The 22,488-nt window shown below is 50.9% G+C and overlaps 1 protein-coding gene across 3 annotated transcripts in view; it reads left to right on the plus strand.

The window, feature by feature from the left end:
• The window catches only part of TNFRSF8 (TNF receptor superfamily member 8), a 63,887-nt gene that overhangs the window by 3,616 nt on the left and 37,783 nt on the right, over positions 1–22,488 (plus strand). For 2 of the 3 annotated variants that reach the window (XM_032495219.1, XM_032495220.1), the window contains exons 2-3: positions 10,321–10,390; positions 17,778–17,894. The gene's annotated coding sequence lies outside the window, so the exon portion shown is untranslated. Of the gene's footprint in view, positions 1–10,320; positions 10,391–16,391; positions 17,179–17,777; positions 17,895–22,488 lie in introns of those variants that run through there. The other variant, XM_006192464.3, reaches the window with a different exon arrangement.

The following is a 22,488-nucleotide window of genomic DNA, read 5'->3' on the forward strand; positions in this document are numbered from 1 at the left end:
AGCAGGACCTGAGCCCCAGACCCGATGGACAGACTGTCCAGAAAGGCAGCTCCCGGCAAAGCTGGTTCTCAGCTTCGCTCTCTCCTCCACCTCCTGCCAGAGGTTGTTGGGGTGGGGGTAGGAAGACTTCATTCCGGAATCTTTGCTGCTCAGGATAGAAAACCACTGGGTATTCTCAGTGGCCTTGCTGCAGGAGAGGGACTTTTAATATGCCGATCAGTCCAATTACTCACCGAGTGCCTAACACTTGGGGTCCACTCATCCAAGTATCCATTCATTCATTCGTTCACTCATTCACAAAAATCTTAAAGGGGCAGTTGCTCTGTGCCAGGCATGGCTTTTGTCCCAGGCTGTTGCGGGTGACCACTCAACCTCTGCCCGTAGGCCTCCGGGGACCAGGCTCCCTCCCCCGCTCCCTCCCTCCCAGGGCAGCTCACAGCACCCTGGGCTACTCTGACGTCTAGAAGGTCTTTATGATGTGCTGAAATCTGCCTCCGCCAAGCCTCTATGCACTGGCCCCGGTTTTGGAAGCTGGGGCTGTGTAAGCAAGATGTCTCCACTTCCTCAGAAATGACTCCCAGCGATGTGAAGGCAGCACCTTGGGCCCCTCAGGTCTCAGGGCTTCCAGCATTTATTCCTCTCAGGGCAGGGGCTCCAATCCTGTCTCAGCAATTCATCCATTCCACAGATCTTTATCGTGCACCCACTGTGTGCCAGGGGGTGTTCTGTCAGGTCTCTGCCTCCTGGACTGACATCCTGCCAGACTGACAGTCAGTGGATGGTGCTCCTTGCCATGGAGAGGATGATAACCTGCTAGTGTGAGAGACGGGCGGCTGCCCTCAGTGGGAAAAGCTGAGCGGCCTCTCTGCTGAGAGGTGGTGACATACACAGGAGTGGAAGCTGGAGGAACAGGAAGGAGGCCAGTGAGGCGGGAGTGGTGCGGGTGCAGCAGGGAAGTCGGGGATAACACAGACCTATGCGGACTGCGGGGGCTGGAGGGTTTCGCCAGGGGGAGTGATATCACATCCATTTGAATGGTCCTTCGGTCAGTCCACTGGAGCATGGGTGCAGGGGGTAGCAGGAGGCCAGGCTGTTGCTGTGGTCCCGGGGAGGAGTGAGTGGAGATGTGCAGGCGGGGATGTGCTTTGGAGCTCGAATCAATAGGACCTGCAGATGGATTGGGAGTGGGGGCAGAGGGCAAAGTGGAAATGGGGGGTACTGTCCAGATCTGGGGGCTCTGCACCTGGTTGAATGGTGGTGTCCTTTATGGAGGTGGGAAAACTGGGCATCAGACAGAGAGGTGCTTTGGAGAAAGGTACAGATTCTGTTTTGCTCTTGTCCGAGGGTCCATTGTGGGTTTGTGTGTCAGAGAAGGGACTCTCTGAGCTCGGGCCCCTGATGTGGGGCTCTGGTACCAGAGGAGACTGTGGAATTCCCAGTGCCCCCTGGACCAGGGCAGAGGAGGATCGCCCCTCCCTCCCTGGAACCACCTGCTTCTACCGATGTGGGCCACGACCCCATATCTTTTGCAGGCCAGCACATTATCGTGTGGATTCCTTCCAACCTAAATGTGGGATCTCCCATTCACCCAGGTTACATTTTATATTAGTTTTCTCTTGCTGCTGTAACAAATTATCACCCAGCTTGGTGGCTTCCAGCAAGACAAATTTATTATCATACAGCTCTGGAGGTCAAAAGTCTTAATAAAATAGGTCAGCAAGGCTGCACTTCTGGAGGCGCTAGGGGGAAATATGTTTCATTGTCTTTTCCAGCTTCCGAAGGCTATCCGCCCTCCTTGGCTCACGGCCCCCAATCGCGCTGGCCTCTGCTTTCATTGTCACGTCTCCTCCTCTGACTCTGCCCCTCCTGCCTGCCTCTTTTAAGGGCCCCTATGTAAGCACAGGGGCCCACACGATGATTCAGAATAATCTCCCCAGCTCAAGATCCTAAACTTAATCACGTCAGCATAGCCCCATCCGCCAGGTCCAGGGATTGGGACCTGGACATTTTTGGGATCATCGTTCCACTTACCACACACTTCATCTTGTCCAGCTGACTCATTATCTTTGTCGTCATTTAAAAAAAAATTCCTTAATTGAACTATAGTTGACTTACAATATTACATCAGTTTCAGGTACACAACATAGTGATTTGACATTTACATACATAGTGAATTGATCATCACACTAAGTCACTAACCATCTGTCCCCACACAAAGTTATTACAATATTATGGGCTATATTTCCTATGATGTACGTGACATCCACGTGACTTATTTCTTTTATAACTGGAAGTTTATACCTCAGTCCCCTTCATCTATCTCACCCCACCTCCCACCAGGTCAAGTCTCTTTGGGGAGACAGTAGAGTTAAGATCAGCCTGCCAGGTTTCTTCCCTGCTTCTGACACTTACCCTAAGGCGTTCTTGGGCAGGTTAAATCACTTCTCTGGGCCTTGGTTTCCCCATCTATAGAATGGGCGTGATAATAGTAGCCACCTTGTAGGGCTGCTGGAGGGACTATACGGGATAAAATAGATGAAAAGTGCAAAGAATAGCTCCTGGCCTGTGGTGAGGGCTGTGTAAAGGTAAGCTGTTATTTAGTGTCTGTTGTATGCTAGGCATGTGGCTACAGGATGAAGGTGAGCCAGTTACAGTTTGTGCCCTCGGGGGAGGCAGCACGGGACGAGGGACGCAGGCCAGTGTGACAGTGCTGTGTGGAGAGTTGTCCAGGCCTGCTGGAGCCCACAGGGCCCCTTCCTCACCTTGGCCTGGGTCGGTGTGTGTGGGGGGGCTCTGGGGAGGAAGGGAGGGAGGAGGCAGCCAGGCTGCAGAGTTTGGGACCGCAGGCCCTGCACCGAGGATGGTGCCAAAGTCCTCACCGACATCTGGGTCAAAGGGCGCACCAGCAAGGGCGTTTGGGACTTGCTCCTGAAGCTCTGTCAGCAGGTTTCATCTGGGCTTCCTGGGGGCTAACTCCCGGAGGCATCGGCACTGCTCTGTTTCATCGCCCATGGTGGGGTTCCTGCCCTCGGGAAGTGCATGGTCTCCTGAAATGGGTCCAGCGCTCTAGGACCGTGAAACCCCCAAAGCCGATCTTCACCTTCCCACCCAGGACACATGCTTTCTCTGCTACTGAGTCAGGAGAAGGGGGGCTGAGAGTTTCCTCTGTCCAAACAGTCTGGGGGACCGGGCCCTGGCCTCTGCCACGTGCAGGCTGGGAGCACAGAGGTGCTCATGGCAACAAGCCGGCAGCTGGGCTGATGCTGTGGGCGGCATCCTGGGCACCTCCAAGCACCACTGTGGGGCGGACCTGCTGCTGGCGTCCCTCGGTGGCTGGTGCGGCTGGGGACTGTTAGTCCAGCGCTGGGGGGATTTCAGCACATCTGAGGTATAGTTAAGCGTGCGCTTGGACACTTGCTGCAGCCCCAGAACTTTCAGGAACACCAATCTGAACAACTGGCTCCTGCAGCCAGCCTGGGGTTTCTCTGGGGCAGGAGGGGCATCAGTGGGAAGTGGGGAGTAAGCAGCTGCAGAATTTGGACCCAAGGCCAGACCTTGGTAACATTCCTTGCCTCCCTCATCCATCTCCTCTTATATTAGCTGCTCTACAACCCTTAGTGGCTCCCTATTGCCAAGGGCAACATTTCCCAAAGTCACTTCCAGGGAAGTTGTTCCATGAGGAAAGGCTTCTATAGCCAGCTAAGCTTGGGGAACAGTTTGTCTCTCTGAGCCGTCCCCCCGTCCCCCTTTCCTTGAAGAATCAGGGAGAAAGTAAGCAGATAAAAGACTCTGAGAGGCCCTATGATTTAAAATGGAAACCTCACAAATGGAATCCAGTAATTCTTTGTGTCTTGCTTTTTTTGTTTTGCTTGCCACCTGCTGACGTCCTGCAGAACCAGCATTTGCTAGAACGCTATGTGGGAAACGAGAATTCAGTGCAGACTGTCTGGCCCTGAGTCCTGGGCCTCCTCTCCTGTCCGCGCTTTCCAGCCCATCAGATCCCTGACTGTCCCACGGCTCTGCTCTTTCCTGCCTCTGCACCTTTGCTTCTGCGGAGCCTTCTGCCTGGGATGCCCTCCCTTCAAAATCCTTCAAAAAAAAAAAATCATCAAAATGGAACTTCTTCTCCTCCAAGAGGCCCCCAAGTTAGTTCTTACTCCGCTTATCTCGCAATATTTATGTTTTTCTGCTTTGCGATAGTGATCCGTGTATTTTCCTGATCTCACCTGCAGGGGTCCCCTTCCCTCATTCATTGCACGGACTGCCTCCCACGCGCCTGTTCTGGGGGCTCTCTGCACGAAACCCGACTGTCTAGAGTTGGCCTCTGTGTCCCTTCCCGCCAGCGCCTCATCCAGTGTCAGCGGGCCTTCGTGGTGGAAGGGACTCAGGAGGGGCCCTGTTTTCATGTCTTTTTTTTTTTTTTTAAATTTTGTTGGGGGGAAGTTATTTAGGCTTATGTACTAATTTTTTTGATGGAGGTGCTGGGGATTGAACCCAGGACCTTGTGCGTGCTAGGCCTGTGCTCTACCGCTGAGCTATACCCTCCCCCACTGTTTTCATTTCTTACTGTGACTGTCATTCCCACACAATCAGTGGCTTAAAACAATACAGATGATTTTCTTTCAGTTCTGTAGTTCAGAGGTTCCAAAATGTTTGTCCCTGGGCTAGAATCAAGGCGTGGGCAGGGCTGTGTTTCTTTCTGGAGGTTCCAAGGGAAAATCCGTTCCCTTGCCTTTCCAGCTGCTGGAGGCCACCTGCAGCCCTTGGCTTGTGGCCCCTTCCTCTCTTTCACGCCAGCAGCTTCACATCTCCCTGACCCTGCTTCTGTCACTGTCTCATCTCTTTCTGACTTTGACTCTTCTTCCCTCTTGCATTTTTTAAGGACCCTTTTAATTACATTGTGCCCACCTCCCTGGATAAATCAGGATCATCTCCCCACATGAAGGTCCCTGATTAGCAGCCTTAATTCCACCTACCACCATAATTCCCTGTTGCCTTGTACGGTGACACATTCATAGGTTCTGGGGATTAGGTCTTTGGAGGGGGACTCTTCTGCTGACGCCGGACCCCTTCTCATCTTCTTCCGTCCCACGTGGAGATGCTCACTGAGGATGACATGATTCTCTTAAACTTCATCTCAGAGAAGGTGTTCATCTGTTCCTCCTGCCGGGAGCTCCAGGCTCCTTCCTATGCCTCCTTCTGTGTCTACTGCCTATGGGTTTTATCTCCAGCTGTGGGGCCAGGCTGCATGGAGCCATATACACTCTCCCTCAGTTCCCCGGAGACACAGGTGAGGGATGCAGCCAGGGCCGGGGCAGGGACAGACCGTATGCCCGTGGTTGTGTTTAAGATCAGGGAAGAGGATGATTTCAATTTCAGGTAATCTCTTGGTCTGGAGCTCAGGTGAACCCTCAGGGTGGAGAGAGAGGTTCAGTTCCCCCAGGACTAGGAGATGACAAAGCCCAGCCAGTTGGCAGTATAGCCTAAGGCTTACTTAGGAGCAGGGCTGTGGTCATTGGAATAATGGTCCCTTAAAATGTCCACGTCCTCATCCCTGGAACCTGTGAGTATGTCACCGTACATGGCAAAGGGCACAGACCTTGAAATGGGGAGATTAGACTGGATTATTCAGGTCCTCACACAAGTCCTAAAAGGTGGAGAAACTCTCCTGGCTGTGTTAGAGGTGATGCAGAAGAAGAGAGAGATGTGACAGGAGAAGGGCTCGACCCACTGTTGTGTGCTTTGCAGATGGAGGAAGGGGGCTGTGGACCAAGGAAGGCGGCAGTTGGGAACAACCTTTGTTGACAGTCAGCAAAGAGATGAGACCTCAGTCTTAACCATAAGGAAATGGATTCTCCTCTAAAGCCTCCAGCAAGGATGCAGCCCTGCCACACCTTGATTTTCTCCTGCTGAGACCTGACTTAGACGAGGGTGATCAGGGAGGGGACCCTGAGGAATTGGCATGCATGAGTGAGGTCCGAAGGATGAGCTGGGGTGCACTGGACCAGGGGAATGGGGTGGCCAGGAGACCAGCGTGTGCAAGGCTGCTGGAGGGAGGAAGGGAGGGAGGGGGTGCGAGTCAGGTGGGAAGATGGCTGGTGGCAAAGGGCACCTGAGGTTGCACAGGCCAGATGGGCCAGGGCTGGCCTGGCAAGGTCTCTTGGGCCACTGTCAGGGCTTTGGGCTTTATCCATAGTTTAGTTGGAAGCCATCTAAGTGCCTTCAGTAGGGTGGAGGGGAGGAGACCAGATCTGTGTTTTGCAAAGACTCCCCTGGTGTCTGCACTGGGAGTGGGGTATAGGGGACAGGGTGGATGTGAGGAGACCTTGGATGACCATTCTCAAGTCCAAGTGGCAGGGAGGCTGGTGGGTCTGAGGGTAGAATTGGAGCTTAAACAGGACTAGGTTTGCACAGCCTGGTGGATAAGAGCCTGTGCAAGATGGCTCAGGCCAAATTCTGGCTCTAACACTGCCTTGCTGTTTGACTTTAGGCAAGTGTCTTAACCTCGCTGTGCTTCAGTTTCCTCATCTATAAAATGGGATAGACAGTAGGTGGAGAGTGTGGCCTGGGATTCTGCATTTTGAGTGAGTCCCCAGGTGGCGTCAGTGCTGCTGGCTCAGGCACTCATCTTGAGTAAGGGAGATGCAGAACCCCTGAGGTAGGGACGGGGTACCCTTCCCAGCTCTGCCCAGCTCTGGCCCCTTTGGGTATTTTGCATCTGATCTGACTCCTCCAACCCAACCTCTCCCTGCTCCCCCAGCTCTAGACTCTGCTCCTACAGGTGTGGCCCAGCTCCTGCTTGTCCCTGCAGCTGCGACCAGGTGGGGCTTTTTGAAAGTGAAGCTTACCAAGTTTTGCAGAGAAAACCAAACCAACTTGAAACTAGACAGGCCTAGAAATGGGAAGGCTTCAGGCCACTCTCTCACATTATCTTGATGCCACTAAGGCTGGACCACAGGCCGCTGGTTCCCCAGCTCACCACGCTGTGGACACCTTACTCTGCCTCAGACCTGTCGGGGAACCCCACCCAAAAGCTCCCCTCCTGGGCCTTGGGCTTCCCCCTCCCACTCTCCCCTTTCTGACCCCCCTTCCCCCTCAGGCTGGGGTCAGAGCGCAGCCCAGCTGTCCCTCCCTGTTCCCCAGGGACAGCAGGAGCTGGAGGCCCGCCCCGGGTCTGGGCCCATGGCCAGTGGGGCCTGGCAGGGCCCTCACAATTCAGAGGCTGCCGCAGGTGCCAAGGTTACTGTCTCCTCTATCAGGAGCTGGTGTGGGTGAAGGGCCCATGCGAGCAGGGAGAGGGGGACCACAGAGGGTGGGGGACTGCCAGGCAGAGGGAGGGCAATGAATGAATGGGCTGGGGGTGAGGGCTGGGCCTGGGGCGTGAGACTGGGCCAGATTTTGGGGACAACAAACTGCACTGCAAGGGCAAAGCTCAAGGCCCTGATTCTACCCCTGACTAGTTGACAGGCTGGAAACACCCTGGGAAGATGGGGTTGTCTCTTCCGCTGGAGTGCCAGCCCTGGAGGGCCTTCTGCTCCTGGCCAGCTTTTTGGCACACAGTAGGTGCTTGATGCAGCCCTGCAGTGGCCAAGTCAGCTGACCTGGATTCAGATCCTGAGCCCGGCACAAGATGTGCTCTTGGCTGGGTCTTCACCTCTCCCAGACCGATTTCTGTGGTAATAGGGTCTCACGGGCCGTCAGGTTCATAACTGCTGTTGTTACTTCTACAACAACACGTGTGTGTCATAGTGACCCATTTTCCGGGTGCTTGTGAAGCCATGACATCATAGGCAAAAAAAGTCCCCAGTGAAGGCCAGCCATAGGGGCCTGGGGGCATCTGGGGTGAACACTGCGGGATGGGGCTGAGCTGTGCCGCAGCCTGGGCCCCACCTACATCTCTGGCAATAGCTGGGGGGCGCTGGGGTCAGCCCCTCCACGGGGTTGGTGGGGAAGAGCCCCTTCCCGCATTAGCCCCACATGGGAACGGAGGCCCCCAAGTCCTCTACGTCTCCCTTCACGGGTCTCTGATGGGTTTGCGAGGGACATCCTGCCTGGAAGCCCACCGCCCCTGCGGACGGTGAACAGACAGCGCCCCCTCGTGGCAAGCTGTGGATTTACCCAGATTCATTGTTGATAAGGGCTGCCCTCTCCTTCCAGAGCGCGCTTGGAATCCTGGAGGTGCTATTATTTGCAGGTGTGGTTTCGTACAATTCTTTCTCTCCCCTCTCTCTGTGTATACACGGATTATTACTATTATCTGTTGCTGAACTGTTTGCTAGTTAGTTGCAAGCCGTTTGATCCTTCACCCCCAAATATTTCAGCATGTTTTTTCTACAACAAGGACATCTCTTGCATAAACCAAGTTTTCAGGCATGGAACATTGGTCGAACGTAATCAAATATAAAGCCCATATTCAAGTTTCACCAGTTATCTCAGTAGTCTCCTTTACAGCAATATCCCCCTTCCCGCCCCCATTCAGGATCCAATCCAGACAGGGCATTCAGTCATCATGTCTCTTTAGTCTCCACAGATCTTCCTTGTCTTCCGTGCATTGGGATTTTTAAAGAACCCAGGCCAGTTGTTTTGTGGAACTTCCCTCAGTTTGGATTTACCTGGTGTTTCCTCATGATTTGATTCACATGTGGACTTTTGGTAGGAAGACCACAGATGGGAGGGACTGTTTTTCTCAGCACAGTGGACCTTTTTTGTTTTCAAGATGGGCAGCCTGTGGCCCGTGAAGCTCGAAATCTCCTCTAAGGGCTTAGCTGCTGTGTGACTTTGGGCAGGTGACTGCACCTCTCTGAGCTGAAGTTTCCTCATCTGTAATGTGGGGTGGTGATCTGGCCACAAAGGGCTGAGGGTGGCCGAAAGGAAGCGATGTGTGACTGGTTTGGGGGAGCGATACACAATACCCTGGGTTCCCTCTTCTCTGCACCTCCCACCTCTCCGCTGACCCAGGGTGAGGTGGCGGGAGATGCAGGGTTAAGCATCCGGACTCCCCTCAGCCTCCTCCCAGGCTCCGGGAGAGTGAGTAGGGCCACTCCCTGCTCACAGTCTATATAGCTCAGGTGAGAGGAGCAGGCAGGCCAGGAGGGGAAAACCCAGGCCGAGGACCCAGAATTTTCCCCACACTCAGCAGGCCTAATGGGGCTGAACCCTCGTACCCCCAGCCATTGGCTCCTGAGCTCACACAGTGAGATGCTGTGGCTCAGAAAGAAACTCGGGCAGCCCTGGCAGGTCTCTGCCCCTAGAGAGGCTCCTCCGAGCTCCTGGTTTACTTGATAAGAGTGAGATCCCCCTGGAGGGGGAGGCTGGGAGCAGGTGGGTGAACAGAGTGCCCTCAAGGCCCTGGGCTCTGGGTTAGATGAAATCCACAAAGTGCTGTGTGTTTGCAAATGTCAGGTTATGTTTATTATTTCAAATTTATAAAATGACACTTTAGGTGTACAAACACAGGAAAAAAGCAGAATGTAATAGACATTTCGCAGGGTCCACCTGCCAGCCACACTGGGCTCCTCGCTGCTCTGACAGCGGAAGTGTTCGTTATATTTCCTCTCTTTCCTTGGGTGGAGGGAAGAGCAGGGAATCCCCTTGGGCCGGCTGGGCTTCTCCCTGGTGGGTAAATGGCTTCTGCTTTCTTCCTCCAAACCAAGAAAGCCCCCACCTCATTCATCCCACAAGTGGCCACCTTCTGTCTGCCGGGCATCCCCTCGGATGCTGAAGATACAGCGGTGGGACGCAGCTCTCTCCTGTCCTGTCCCCCTCGCCCCTCCCTTCCTGGAGCTCCTTGTTGTGGGTCTCCCCTCTCATTCACTGCGAGGGACAAAGTTCCTCCCCATCCCAGCAGGGACTCTCCTCTGTGAGCCCCCTCTAACAAAATGGCTTAGCATCCAAAGAGCCCTGGAAACGTGGGGAAGCTTGTTAAGAGAACCCATTCCTGAAAAAAAGTGAGCCTTGCCCCTCTAGTTCAGACCATGCACCCAAATGAAATCTAAATAGGAAAGGTTAAGTAAAACCATCCAGAAGACAAGGTGGGAGGGCACCTAAGTGCATCAGGTGGGCAGATCTTTCTCAGACAGGACATTAACTACAAATGACTGAGAAACTGTATTTCATTAAAAGTAAGAACTCTAGCAGGGAGAGAACAGCTCAGTGGTAGAGCACGTGCAAGCATGAGGTCCTGGGTTCAATCCCCAGTACCTCCATTAAAAAGAAAAACAAAACAAAACTAAGAGCTCAGGCCTCCTGGGACCGGAGGGGCAGGAGGGAGGGTGGGTGTCTTGGGCCTGCCTGGCCTCACCAGTGTCTCCCACCCTCCAGGGACGAGCCCCCGGGGACGACTGCTGTGATGACAAGGCAGCCGGGAAGTGCTGTGACCGCTGCCCTGAGGGTGAGTGGGGGACGGGGGTGGGGGGGATGAGGAGGGATTTTTGTCAAGGTACAACGCTCCCGGGAGACTGGGGAGTGGGAAGCACCAGAGCCAAGGTCTCCGTTGTCCCTGGCTACAGGTTTCTGAAGGCCATCCCTTTGTGAGGTTTAATTGATGACAAGCTGCCTCTTAGGGAGCACACTGTATAGACACTGGTCCGCGGCCTTCACGGGCATTGCGCCATCTCGGGTCCTCCCGGTGACCCCTCCTCATTGCCGTTTTGCAGATAAGGCTCCCAAGGGAGCTGCAGGGCTAACCAACTTGCCCAGGGTCACCGGACTGGGAAATGGTGGCGCCAGCTGGGGCCGGAGCCCAGGGTTCCATGACCCCAGAGCCTGGGCTAACGGCACCCCGACCACCCCTCATTTCCTGCCCTGTTTGAGCTGTCTGGATGATCGCGCTCTCAGGGACCAGTCTCCCTGCCCAGAGCTCACCTCCTGGAAGGCTCGCCCACCACCGGCACCTGACTAGATGCAGGACACCGTCAGGAGGCCCTGGAACAGGGATGAGCCTTGCTCTCCCCACTGGGCAGATGGATGTACAGCTAACTGCACTCTCCCCTCCCGGCTCCTCCTCCCTCCTCTGCCTGCCCCTCCCATCCCCCTTCCCATTCTTTCTGCCACTCATCCATCTCCCCACCCCTCCCAACCCCCTTTCCTCCACTCTGCCACCCACATCCATCCAACAAGTGTTCATTGCTTGTTCTTATAGTGAGGTCACTTGCCACCTTTCCAGCTTTTTCTCCCTGGGCCTTTCTGCAGGAACTGCTATGCTTGGTGTCCTCTGAGCCTAGTCATGCTGTCATGCTCTGGGCCTTTTCACGTGCCTGTCCGCACCTGGGATGCCCTCCTCCACCATCTCCAATCCTGCTGTAATCCTGACACCCCTTCCTCCACGCAGTCTTCCCTCACCAGCGCAGGGCTGTGTGGCTGGCCGCACACTGCATCTCCGCAGGCCAGCAGCTGTCAGGGTTTCCAAGTGGTGTGGCCCGCAGGGCCCTGTGATTTTCCATAGCACCCACAATCCCAGCCGCAGGGAGGAAGACAGACGCTTCCTTCCCGTGTCCCCTGGCCTCCCTGACACCAGCCTGCGGGGCTTTGATGGGGAGTGGCTGGGGAGAGAGAGAGAGAGAGAGACAGCCCAGTCCTTCCACTCAGATGCGGTGACTTGGGAAGAGGGGGCTCCCTCCCCCCACGTTCCCTCTCCAAGGCCAGGTGACCGGGGGTGGCTGAGCACCTCAGGCTGATGTGGTGGGCGGGGCATTTTGCTGGAGTTTTATTGACACTGTGCTTCCGGGCATGCAAGAGAGGAAAAACCAAAAACCCACAAAAACCCCTTCCTCGGTCTCTTGGGGAAATTTCTGACATTTTGCCTGCCATCAGCACTCAGCTGTGTGGCAGGGTTTGCAGGGGGGCAGTTTGGCGGAGGGAGGAAACTGGGAGACCTTTGAAACTGAGAAATTTCTATGTCATCGAATCCCTCCTCCCACCAGGCCTGTAACGCCCTTTCTAGCATCCTCGACAACGGATCCCCAGCTCTCTGCTTACACACCCCCAGTGATGGGGGGCTCACTGCTTAACAGTAGCAACGATTATCACTGGGGCAGCACATACCTCACCAGCCTGTACCCGTCCTACTGTTTGATCCCTGATAGGGAACTGAAAGAGGAAACTTGGACATGGCAGGGTTCAGGGATTTGCCCTTGGTCACAGGCTAGTACGCGGCTCAGGCGCGGCTCAGGCATGGCTGTCTAACTCAGAATCCTGAGCCGTCCTTCTTATTTGGTACCACCCCCTAACATTGCGTTTGGGGAGGCAGCAGAACCAGAATCTATCAGTGAAGAGCCCATGAGGGGGTTACAACCCCCTTCCTCTCCTGCACCTTGCTTCCTGGCTCACCCAGACTCACTCCCTGTAGGAGGGGTCTCCCGTGCAGGCATGGGGGCGACAATGTGGAGCCAGGTCTGGTGTTAGGTGGAGAGCATGGTTTATTTGGGGCCAGGCGAGTGTCCCTCATCTGGGAACTGAGGGTTTCCCAAGGGCTGTGAGCAGGAAAGGGTAGGAGGGGGCCTTCCCAGCCCTCCTCACTCTGGCCAAGCTTGGCTGGCCCCCAGTTCCCTCCCCACCTGCACTTCTGTGTCAGGGCAACAGCGAGAACCCTTGGCCAACATCATTCAGCCCCAATTCCAAAGCACAAGAAGACAGCATCTGATGGCTCAGATGAGCCCGGACGTCCACCTCTACTCTGGTTCCCCAAGGCGAGGACTGCGCTAGACCACTGCTAGCAGGGAGGGGTGAGGGGGCAGTTCTCCAAGAAGCACTGCCAGCGGGATGAAAAGCCCTTCAGAAATACGTCTGCTGTGACAGGCAGTTTGGCATCAGGGAGGGTGCTGCTGGGAGCCGTGGGAACATGCTCCTGGGGGACCTGACCTTGTTGGAACACTCAGGGGGGACTTCCTAGAGGGGATGGCCTCCTGGGGAGTCCTGAGGATGAGCAGGAGTTGACCAGGCCGGGGTCAGGAGAGGGTGTACTCTCGCCAGCGGACACGATATGCCAAGGCCTAGAATGGGCAAGGATGGGCCTTCAGGAACAGGGAGTGGCTTCATTTGGCAGAAGCTCAGGGCGTGAAGAAGGGCAGGGGGAGAGGGGAGGATGGAGGGCTGGTGGCCCAGACAGCGAGGAGCAGTTCTCTGTATGGGAGTTTCTTGGGCCAAAGCAGCTGGGGCCTGGTGGCCCGGGGCTGAGCCAGAGGTGAGGGGCGGTAACAGGAATGTTAGGACAAACTTTGGGAACATCTGGAGTCAGAAAGGCACTGATCAGAGACTGGGAGGAGCAGGACAGAGGGACCCTTGGGAACCAATTCTAGGAATCACAACACCCGAGGCTTTCGTAACCATTTGTCTTCTAATTCCGAAAGTGATGCTCAGGAGAGAAGACTGATGCGGAAAATGGGAAAAGAAGAAAATAGCAATGAATAAACATGCATAATTCTTTTGCTCCCTCTGCTCCAGTGCCCGTGATCATGACCTTTCTGTTCTCTGCACAAGCCACACCCATTCCTCCCTCAGGGCCTTTTCATGGCAGTTCCCTCTGCCTGCAATGCTCTCCCCAACCCCATCACTGGAAACCCATTTGCTAATTTCTTTCTTTCCTCGCCATCTCTCTTCCCCAGTCTAGGATGTCAGCTTCATGGGAGCAGGGACCTCACCTTCAGTCTCTAAATCAGTGGCAGGCATGAAGGTGGTGGTCAGTAAAGGGGGAGTTGAATGAAAAAAGGACCCCAGCCTCAAGTGAGTCACTCTGAACCGGTGAATGTGATTTCTGCAGCAGAGGGCCTCTAAAGTTCACCCCAGAACAGCCCCTGGTGCTGAGAGGTGGTTGTTAAGGGACCCAGAGAGGAGATCTGGATGGGGTCACATGATCGGGAAAGTTCCACGAGGTATTTCAGCCTGACCTGGCTGGGCACGAAGGGTTCCCAGTGGGTGGAAAGGGGATGGAAGGGGCATCTCAGCCTGCGCTGACAACATCTGTACTCATTTCCTGGGCTGAGGTTAACAAAGTACCACAGACCCCCCTGGAGGCTCCAGGGAAGGTTCTGGCCTCTCTCCCAGCTTCTGGTGGTTCCTTGGCTTGTGGCCACAGGACTGCACCTCCCTGTGTGCATGCCTGTCTCTGTTTCCAAATTTCCCCCCTTTTACTAAGGACACCAGTCCTGCTGGATGAGGTCCCACCCTAACAACTTCATTTTAACTTGATTACCTCTGTAAAGACTCTGTCTTCCAAGAAGGTCACATTCTGAGATAGTGGGGGTTAGGACTGCAGCACATCCTTTTTTTGGGGGGGGTTGCAGATAATTTAACCTATAACAACACTGCAGGACATCCGAGGAGTGCTAGAGAAAAGACGGAGAGGCCCGGCTTGGCTGGAGCACGGAGTACACGAAGTGAGTGATGTACCGTAACGCCAGACCAGGAGTCTGCAGAGCGAGGCCTGGGAGTGCCTGGCTGAGGAGTCTGCATTGATTCTGTTGTCAGAACGTGTCTTTTTTTTTTTTTAACTGAAGTATAGTCAGTTACAATATGTCAGTTTCTGGTGTACAGCATAATGTTTCAGTCATACATACAAATACGTATGTTCATTTTCATATCCTTTTTTGTTATAGGTTACTACCAGATATTGAATATAGTTCCCTGTGCTCTACAGAAGAAACCTGTACATCTATTTTATCTGTAGTAGTTAGTATCTGCAAATCTCGAACTCCCAGTTTATCACTTCCCACCCCCTTTCCCCCTGGTAACTGTAAGTTTGTTTTCTATATCTGTGAGTCTGTTTCTGTTTTGTAAATAAGTTCATTTGTGTCTTTTTTTTTTTTTTTACATTCCACATATGAGTGATATCATATGGTATTTTCCTTTCTCTTTCTGGCTTACTTCACTTAGATTGATGATTTCCAAGTCCATCCATGTTGCTGCAAATGCCTTTATTTTATTCTTTTTTATGGCTGAGTAGTATTCCATTGTATAAATATACCACAACTTCTTTATCCAGTTGTCTGTTGATGGACATTGTTTGCATGTGTCAGAACATGTCTTGATCAAATATGCACCAGGCCCTGTGATAGAGGAATGATTAGTGAGCAGAAAGGAAAAGCTCTGTCCTTGAGGAGCTGACACTCCAGTAGGAAGTCTGGACCCTACGACAATTCATCTCTGAAATAAATATAAAATGACAACAGAGTTAGGCGTAAGAGGGCAAGGTACGTGGGTCTTTTCCAGTTTATAACAGGGGTGAGTGGGAGTTTACTAGGGGAAAGGGGAGGAGACCAGTCCTGGCAGAAGAATAGCTTGTGGAAAGGCCCTGGGGCAGAAGGGAGCACAGCTTCTTTGGGGGATAGGGAGACTCCAGCATGGCTAGACATTAGAGGGCAAGGGGGATATGGGTGGGAAGGACCTCATTAACCATGGTAAGGACCTAGGCCTCTATGGTGAGAGCCATGAGAAGTCTTTGAAAGTTTTAGGCAAGGAGTGATGGGCCACAGACTTACCTCTGAAAGCCCACTGGGGAGCTACTGGAATTTACTGAGCTAGAGGGTGCCAGCCATTAAGCTAGTACTTTTGAGAGGTACTTGCATGTTATTCTAGAGCAGGAGCTCTTACCTGGGGATCCACTGACTCCCAAGGGTCCATGAGTAGATTTCAGGGGAGCTGTGAACCTGACTGCGTTCACTTATCTTCATTAGCCTCTAACAAAATTTCCCTTTATGAGTCCCTTCCATTATGAAGACAACAAAGCACAGTCGTAATAGTAGCACCTGCAGCTTTTCTGTCAGTAGAAATCGGATCTTCTTATGTTACAACTGCTTCAGGTACCATAAGATGTTGTTGGCGCTCGTCACTACTTTGAAACTCCGGTAGCTGTTAGATCTTATTTAATGAGTTTACAAAGAATCACCTGTACTACTATATCTAAAATTATTTTGTTGAAAGCTTTGATAACTGTATTCCAACATAGCTGGGCCCCTTCATAATCCAATGTGTTTTATTTTATGCACCTAAAAACATGTTTCTGAGCAGGGTCCACAGGCTTCCCCAGAATGACTAGGGGGCACAAGAAATGTTGAAAAGCTCTGGTCTAGATTCTTTTGGTTGTAACGAACAGCAGCCTAACTCACTCAGGCCCCAACAAGGCAAAAGAGAATTATTTGGCTCCGTAACAGAGCAGTCCATGGATCCATAAATCCAGGTTTGAATGATGACCTCAGGAATCCATTTCTCTCTGTCCGTGGACTCTCCTCACCTCTGTGTTGACTCCTTATGAGGCAGACCCTGCCCATGCCCCAGCAGCCTTGGGCTTAAACTGCCTTTCAACCCTGGAATCCAAGAGTAAAGAGAGGGTCTCTTTCCTGGTAGCTCTTGTGGACCCCTCGGAGATGGGGCTCACTGGCTAGCATGGGTCACGTGCCTGTCCTGAATCAATTATATTGGCGGGAGGAATGGGGTATTCTGATTGGCCTGTCTGGGTGACGTGCATATCCTGGAAGCAAGCTCTGGGAGGTGTGGGGCTAAACATCGCGGGATGGAATGGAGTGGGGCAGGGGCACATCCTTGGGGACATCCAGGACACCCCCTCCCCTTTTGCCCCATGCAGTCAGTGTCAACGTCAGGCGTCTCCTGTCCCTGTACAGTGGGGGTGAGGGACTGCTGGGTGATTCGTGTGCCTCTCAGTCAGGCTGGATTAGGTGCCTTACGGTCGAGGGACTCATGTCTCCCCTGTTCTTGCAGTGAAAACAGGACTCCTGCCAGGAGTGATACCCAGTGCCCAGCCAGCGCATGCTGTTTGCCCTGGGGTTCCTGCCACACTTTGTACATATTTACAATCCCTTTCATCCTTTCAACAACCCTAGGAGGTGAATCTTATTATTAACTTAATATTTATCCATTTGTTACCCAAAAAACTGGATTCGCCTCTCGGTGGGTGTTGAGCCAAAAGACACAGGCAAGCCAAAGACAGGGAGAAGAAAGGATTTATCACGTGCAGCAAGGAAGGAGAGCTCCAGGGATCCCTCCCAAAGCAGTGTCTCCCTGAACAGCAAACTGGGGAAGGTTTACGCTAAGGATGCGTGCGTATTCATGAAGGAGCTTGAGCAGAGGTGCATTCCGCACAGAGTTGGGGCCAAGACAGACAGAGCCTTGCAGGTGACTGAAGTGTCAGAAGACGTCAACGCTGTCATCCCTTAGGGCAGCTGGCGGGTGAGCGCTTCAGGCTAATCTCTACCATTGAAACAGAACTGGGAGTTTACAGCGGATGCATTTTCTTTGCTATTGTTACTTCTCTTGCCTGAGAGCCATAGTTTGTTCTTTTGTTCCCTTAAGATCATTATTACTGAGAGCTGTTCAAGGGCAAACATTGTGGCCAGGCTTAGATCACAAAATGGTTTAGGCTAAAATGACTTCTCTATGTCAAGAAAGCCAAGCCTGGTTCTCTTTTCCCAGGGACCTCCTACCCTATCTGCTTATACAATTATTGGTGGGTTTTTAAAATTATTGTTACTCCATGAGGCTACTGTAGCTTGCCCAAGGCCACGCAGATGGCGAGTGGCAGCCCTGGAATCCCAGGTACTGCTCTGCTCCCAGACTCTGCTGCTCCTCCTGCCCACCAGGTGGCCTCAGGCAAGGCCTGCCCTCTTGGGCATCAGTACCTCCATCACAACACAAGAGTTGGACCGGCCTGTTTGGGGGTTTAGGAGTGAGGCTGGGAAGGGCTTCAGGGATGAGAATTGTTGGGGTGGCTGGAGGCGAGGTCTTTGCCAAGGTGGCCTGGTCTGCAGCTTCTCTGTTTCTTACCCCAGGGGTTTCCCCGAAGCAGCGATGCCCTCAAGGATCCTCCAAATGCTGGAAGCAGTGTGAGTCCGACTACTACCTGGACCAGAACTGCCGCTGCACGGCCTGCGTGAGCTGTGCGGGAGGTAAGGGCCATGCCTCTCCTCCTGGGGGGTGGGGGAGGGAGGTGGCGGGGAGGCAGTGACTCCGGAAAGTGGGGAGCATCAGTGCTTGTGCTCTGTACTCTGAATCAGCCCCCGGGTGCCTTGGTTTACCCTTCTGGATTTGTGAATTGGTATCAGCCATGATCTTTCACATCCATAATTTTTAGGGAGACAGTTTTCCTCAAGGGAGGGACTCAACTTTTGTTTATTTCTTCATTTATTTTAAAATAATTTTATTCTTTTGTTGTTGTTAATGTAAGTACTAGGGATTGAACCCAGGTCCTTGCGCATACAAAGCACACACTCTGCCACTGAGCTATACTCCACCCCCCACCCCCTGACTCTTAGGGAGGTTAAGGGCTTTTCCAAAGTTATGACATTCTGGTAAGTGGCAGCCCTGGAGTTTGAGCAGCTGGTTGGACACCGAGACCTGTGTTCTTTCCCACAGACCACAGTGCTTCCAGAAGAACGCTTTCAATGAGAGTTTTAATTGTCAGTTTCTTATTATGGGTAGTGAGTGAGGTTTGTGTGTGTCTCATGTTTGTTGGGTTTTTTGGGGGTGGGGTGGGAAAATTTGTTGGGATTCCTTGTGATCTAATAAATGTTCATACTTTTTAGCATGTTTAGTATGTTTGGGGAAAAAATGTGTTCTGTTTGTCACATACAAAATTCCATCTGTGCTTGTGAGATCAAGTTAATTAATTTAAATAATATGCATCCTTGTTTATTTTTGTCACCTTCACAAAGGCAGGTTTTTGAGATGGATGGGTTAAAAATGACCTCCCAATACGCTTGTTTTTCAGCAGGTTTTCTTTGTGGTCAAACTATTTTTGCTCTATATATGTCAAAACCCTGTTATTAGGTACCATGTTTGTGAGTATCGTGTTATTGTGGAGAGTTGGACCTTTTCTCAACATGAAGTGTACCTCCTTGTTCCTTATGTTTGCCTTAATTCCATTTTTGTTTGGTATTAATGTTGCCATTCTTCTTTGTTTATGTTAGCATTTCTCTGGTATCTCTTTAAATTTTTAAAACTAACGATTGCATTTTATTAAATGAAAGTTCTATGCGTCCAGCACAAAAATTCCAGCAATACGGAAGTGTGAGGAGGAAAGCCAGCCCTGCCCCTTCCCCATCAGTGATGACGGACACTTCTCTGTCCCTTTACACAGAGAGAAGAGTAGGTAGGTTAGTAGCCAGGCGGACTATACGCACGTAGAAAGAAGGAATCTTTAAGAGAATGGGAGCATATTATTTATGGCATTAAAACAATTACATTTAATTTCATTCAACTGTATCGGAGGAAGAAGAAATCACAGTGAGGAAATCAAACTATCACGAGACAGTCGTTCCTAGAAAAAACGCCTCTAAAATTAAGAAAAGAGGTTATGAAAACCAATAGGCAGTTAGGAATCATTGAAGGAATGACTGTCTCTTGTGTCTAAAACTCATTCTCCCTGTTTCAATTTTGGGGTGATAGAGGGCAGACTGACTCCCCAGAAGGAAAAATGAAGTGCTCGCCTTGCTGGCCTCCCTGGCTTCTTCCTGAATTTTCTTGCTTACATTCTCCCTTCATCACAGCCTAGGATGCTTCTGTCCTTTTCTGGAGCCCTACATCCCCCAGGCGGGTCAGCTCTGCTTTGCTATTTAAGTGTGCTCGTCGTGCACTACGGGTCCATTTCCCACAGCTTCTTTGTTCCCCAGTTTTTCATTTTGATGGCCCACTTTGTTGGTTAAGTCTCACTGTCGCGTGGACTTTTCAGGAAGGACTCCTCTTCATACCTTCCTTGCCTTCTTTCGTGTTTGAGATTATTGGAATGACAGCTTGGGCAGCCGTAATATTATTCCTGGGACATATTTTCTTTAGGACTCAGTAGGCATAGGCACACTGTCCTCTTGGGATGAACACGGCTGCGGAGGGGTCTGCAGTCAGCCTCTCTCTCCTCCTTGGTAAGTGTCTGCAAGAATCACTCTCTCTTTATCCATAAAGATCAGAAACTTAGCCAGCACATGCCTTGATATTCACTGTTTGAAAACAATTCCTCCCGGTACCTGGTATGTCTTTTCTATCTGCAGGGTTATTTCCTCCTTCATTTCAGGGGAATTCACGTGGGCTTTTATCTCTGCTAAACAGATACATGTCAATAGCAACTTGATGGACTCCAATTATCCTTATGCTTGACTGTGTCTGCCTGTCCTCCTGGTCTACCATTTTCATTAACTGCATTGCTATCTTGCACTCATGGGGTATCTTCTCAATCTTTTCTCCGTGCCATTCACTCAGTTTTCTGTCTAGAGTCTTCTGTATCTTGTGACTCAGGGGTGGCAGGGCCCCAGGCCCCAGTAGTTGACTTTCTGGATTTCTAATGATGAGGCTGTGAATCTCAGTTTTTTTATTTTTTCCTTTTGCTCTGCAGTCTTCCTTCTTAGCTCATCCTTTTAAAAAACCATCTTTGAGCTCTTCCTTTATTGAATTTATCATCTTATTAGGTCCCTTCATAGTGTGAGGCACGCCTGGGATTGCTCGTTTGCTGTAGGTTGGGTTTTTGTTGTTGCAAACTCTATTCCTACCTTTTCTAGATCTTTCTGTTTTTCTTGTCTCCCCTCCTGCCACCCTTCCATCTTTCCTGCTATGGTGTGTTGGCACACTTGCCTTGGTCTGTTTTTAATTCTTGTTCAAGCTTAGCCAGAGCTTTAGCTGGGGAGTGTTACTTTAAAAAAAAAAAGTAATAAACCATATATAACATAGAATTTATTATTTTAACCATTTAAAAATGTACTGTTTAGCAGCATGAAGTGCACTCATATTTGGGGCAACCATCACCATCATCCAGTTCCAGAACTTTTTTGTTTTCCCCAGTGGAAACTCTGTCCCCATTAAACACCAGCTCTCCATCACCCCCCACCCTCCATCCCAAGCCTTTGACAACTACCAGGCTACTCTCTGTCTCTATGAGTTTGACTACCCTGGGAAGTTCATAGAAGTGGAATCATGCAATATTTATTCTTTCGTGACTTAACCTCACTTACCATAACATCTTCAAGGTGCATCCATGTTGTAGCATGTGTCAAAATTTCCTTCTGTCTTTTTCTTTTTAAATTTTATTTATTTGTTTTTTTGGGGGGGTGGTTATTTATTTATCTATTTATTTTTAGAGGAGGTACTGGGAGTGAACCCAGGACCTCGTGCTTAGGCACACGCTCTACCACTTGAGCTGTACCCCAACCACCCCCACTTCTTAAGTCTGTGTAATATTCCATTGGTTGGATCGACCACATTTTTGAGGGGGCAGGTAATTAGGTTTGTTTGTTTGTTTATCTTAACGGAGGTACTGGGGATTGAACCCAGGACCTTGTGCATGCTAAACATGCACTCTGCCACTGAACTACACCCTCTCCCGGATCTGCCACACTTTGTTTATCTATTCATGTCCACGGACACTGGGGTTGTTTCCACCTTTTTGCTATTCTGACTATTGTTGCTGTGGACACAGTTGTGCAAATATCTGTTTAAGCCCTTGCTCTTAATTCTTTTGGGTGCAACCACGACCGCTATCTAATTCCAGAACATTTCTGCCTTCCCCCAAAGAAGCCCCTTATAATAACTACGAATGGAATGTAAACTTTAATAATTATGAATCACTACGTTGCACACCTGAAACTTATATAATACTGTACGTCAACTATACCTCAATAAAAAAAACAAAAGAAATCTCTTACCTCCCAATCCTCCTCTCCTGCCATCCCCTGACAACCACTAATCTACTTTCCGTCTCTACGGATTTGCATACTTTGTATATTTCCTATAAATGGAATCATACAGTATGTGGCTTTTAGTGTCTGACCTCTTTTACTTTGCACAGTGTTTTTCAAGGTTCATCCGTGTCATAGCATGTACCAGTACTTCATTCCTTTTTATGGCTGAATAATATTGCATTCTATGGATATAACACATTTTGTTTATCCATTTATCAGTTGATGGACATTTGGGTTGCTTCTACTCTTTGGCTATTGTGAATAATGCTGGTATGAACAATTGTGTACAAGTTTTTGTGTGAACGTATGTTTTCAGTTGTCCTGGGTATGGACCTGGGAGTGGCATTGCTGGATCATATAGTAAATCTATGTTTAACTGTTTGAGGAGCTGCCACATTGCCTTCTGCAGCTCTGAGCCATTTTATATTCCCACTAGCATTCTATGAGGATCCCAGTTTCTCCACCTCCTCGTCAACACTTGTCATTGTCTGCTTTTTGATTCTATCCATCTTATTGGGTACAGAGTGTCTGTCATTGTGGTTTGGATTTGATGACTAATGGATGGATCTGATGACTGGTGATGTTGAACATCTTTTCATGTGCTTATTGGCCATTTGTATACCTTCTCTGGAGAAAAGTCTTCTCAAATCCTTTGCCCATTAAAAAAAAAAAACCTGGACATTTTTTAGTGCAGTTTTCGATTTATAAAACAATTGAGCAGAAAGTACAGAGATTTCCCATACACCCTCTCTCCTCCACTAGTCTCCTTTAACATCTTGCACTAGAGTGGTACATTGTTACAGGTGGTGACCAACATTGC

This window comes from Camelus ferus, chromosome 13 (assembly GCF_009834535.1).
Source record: "Camelus ferus isolate YT-003-E chromosome 13, BCGSAC_Cfer_1.0, whole genome shotgun sequence".
NCBI classification, from domain to species: Eukaryota; Metazoa; Chordata; class Mammalia; order Artiodactyla; family Camelidae; genus Camelus; species Camelus ferus.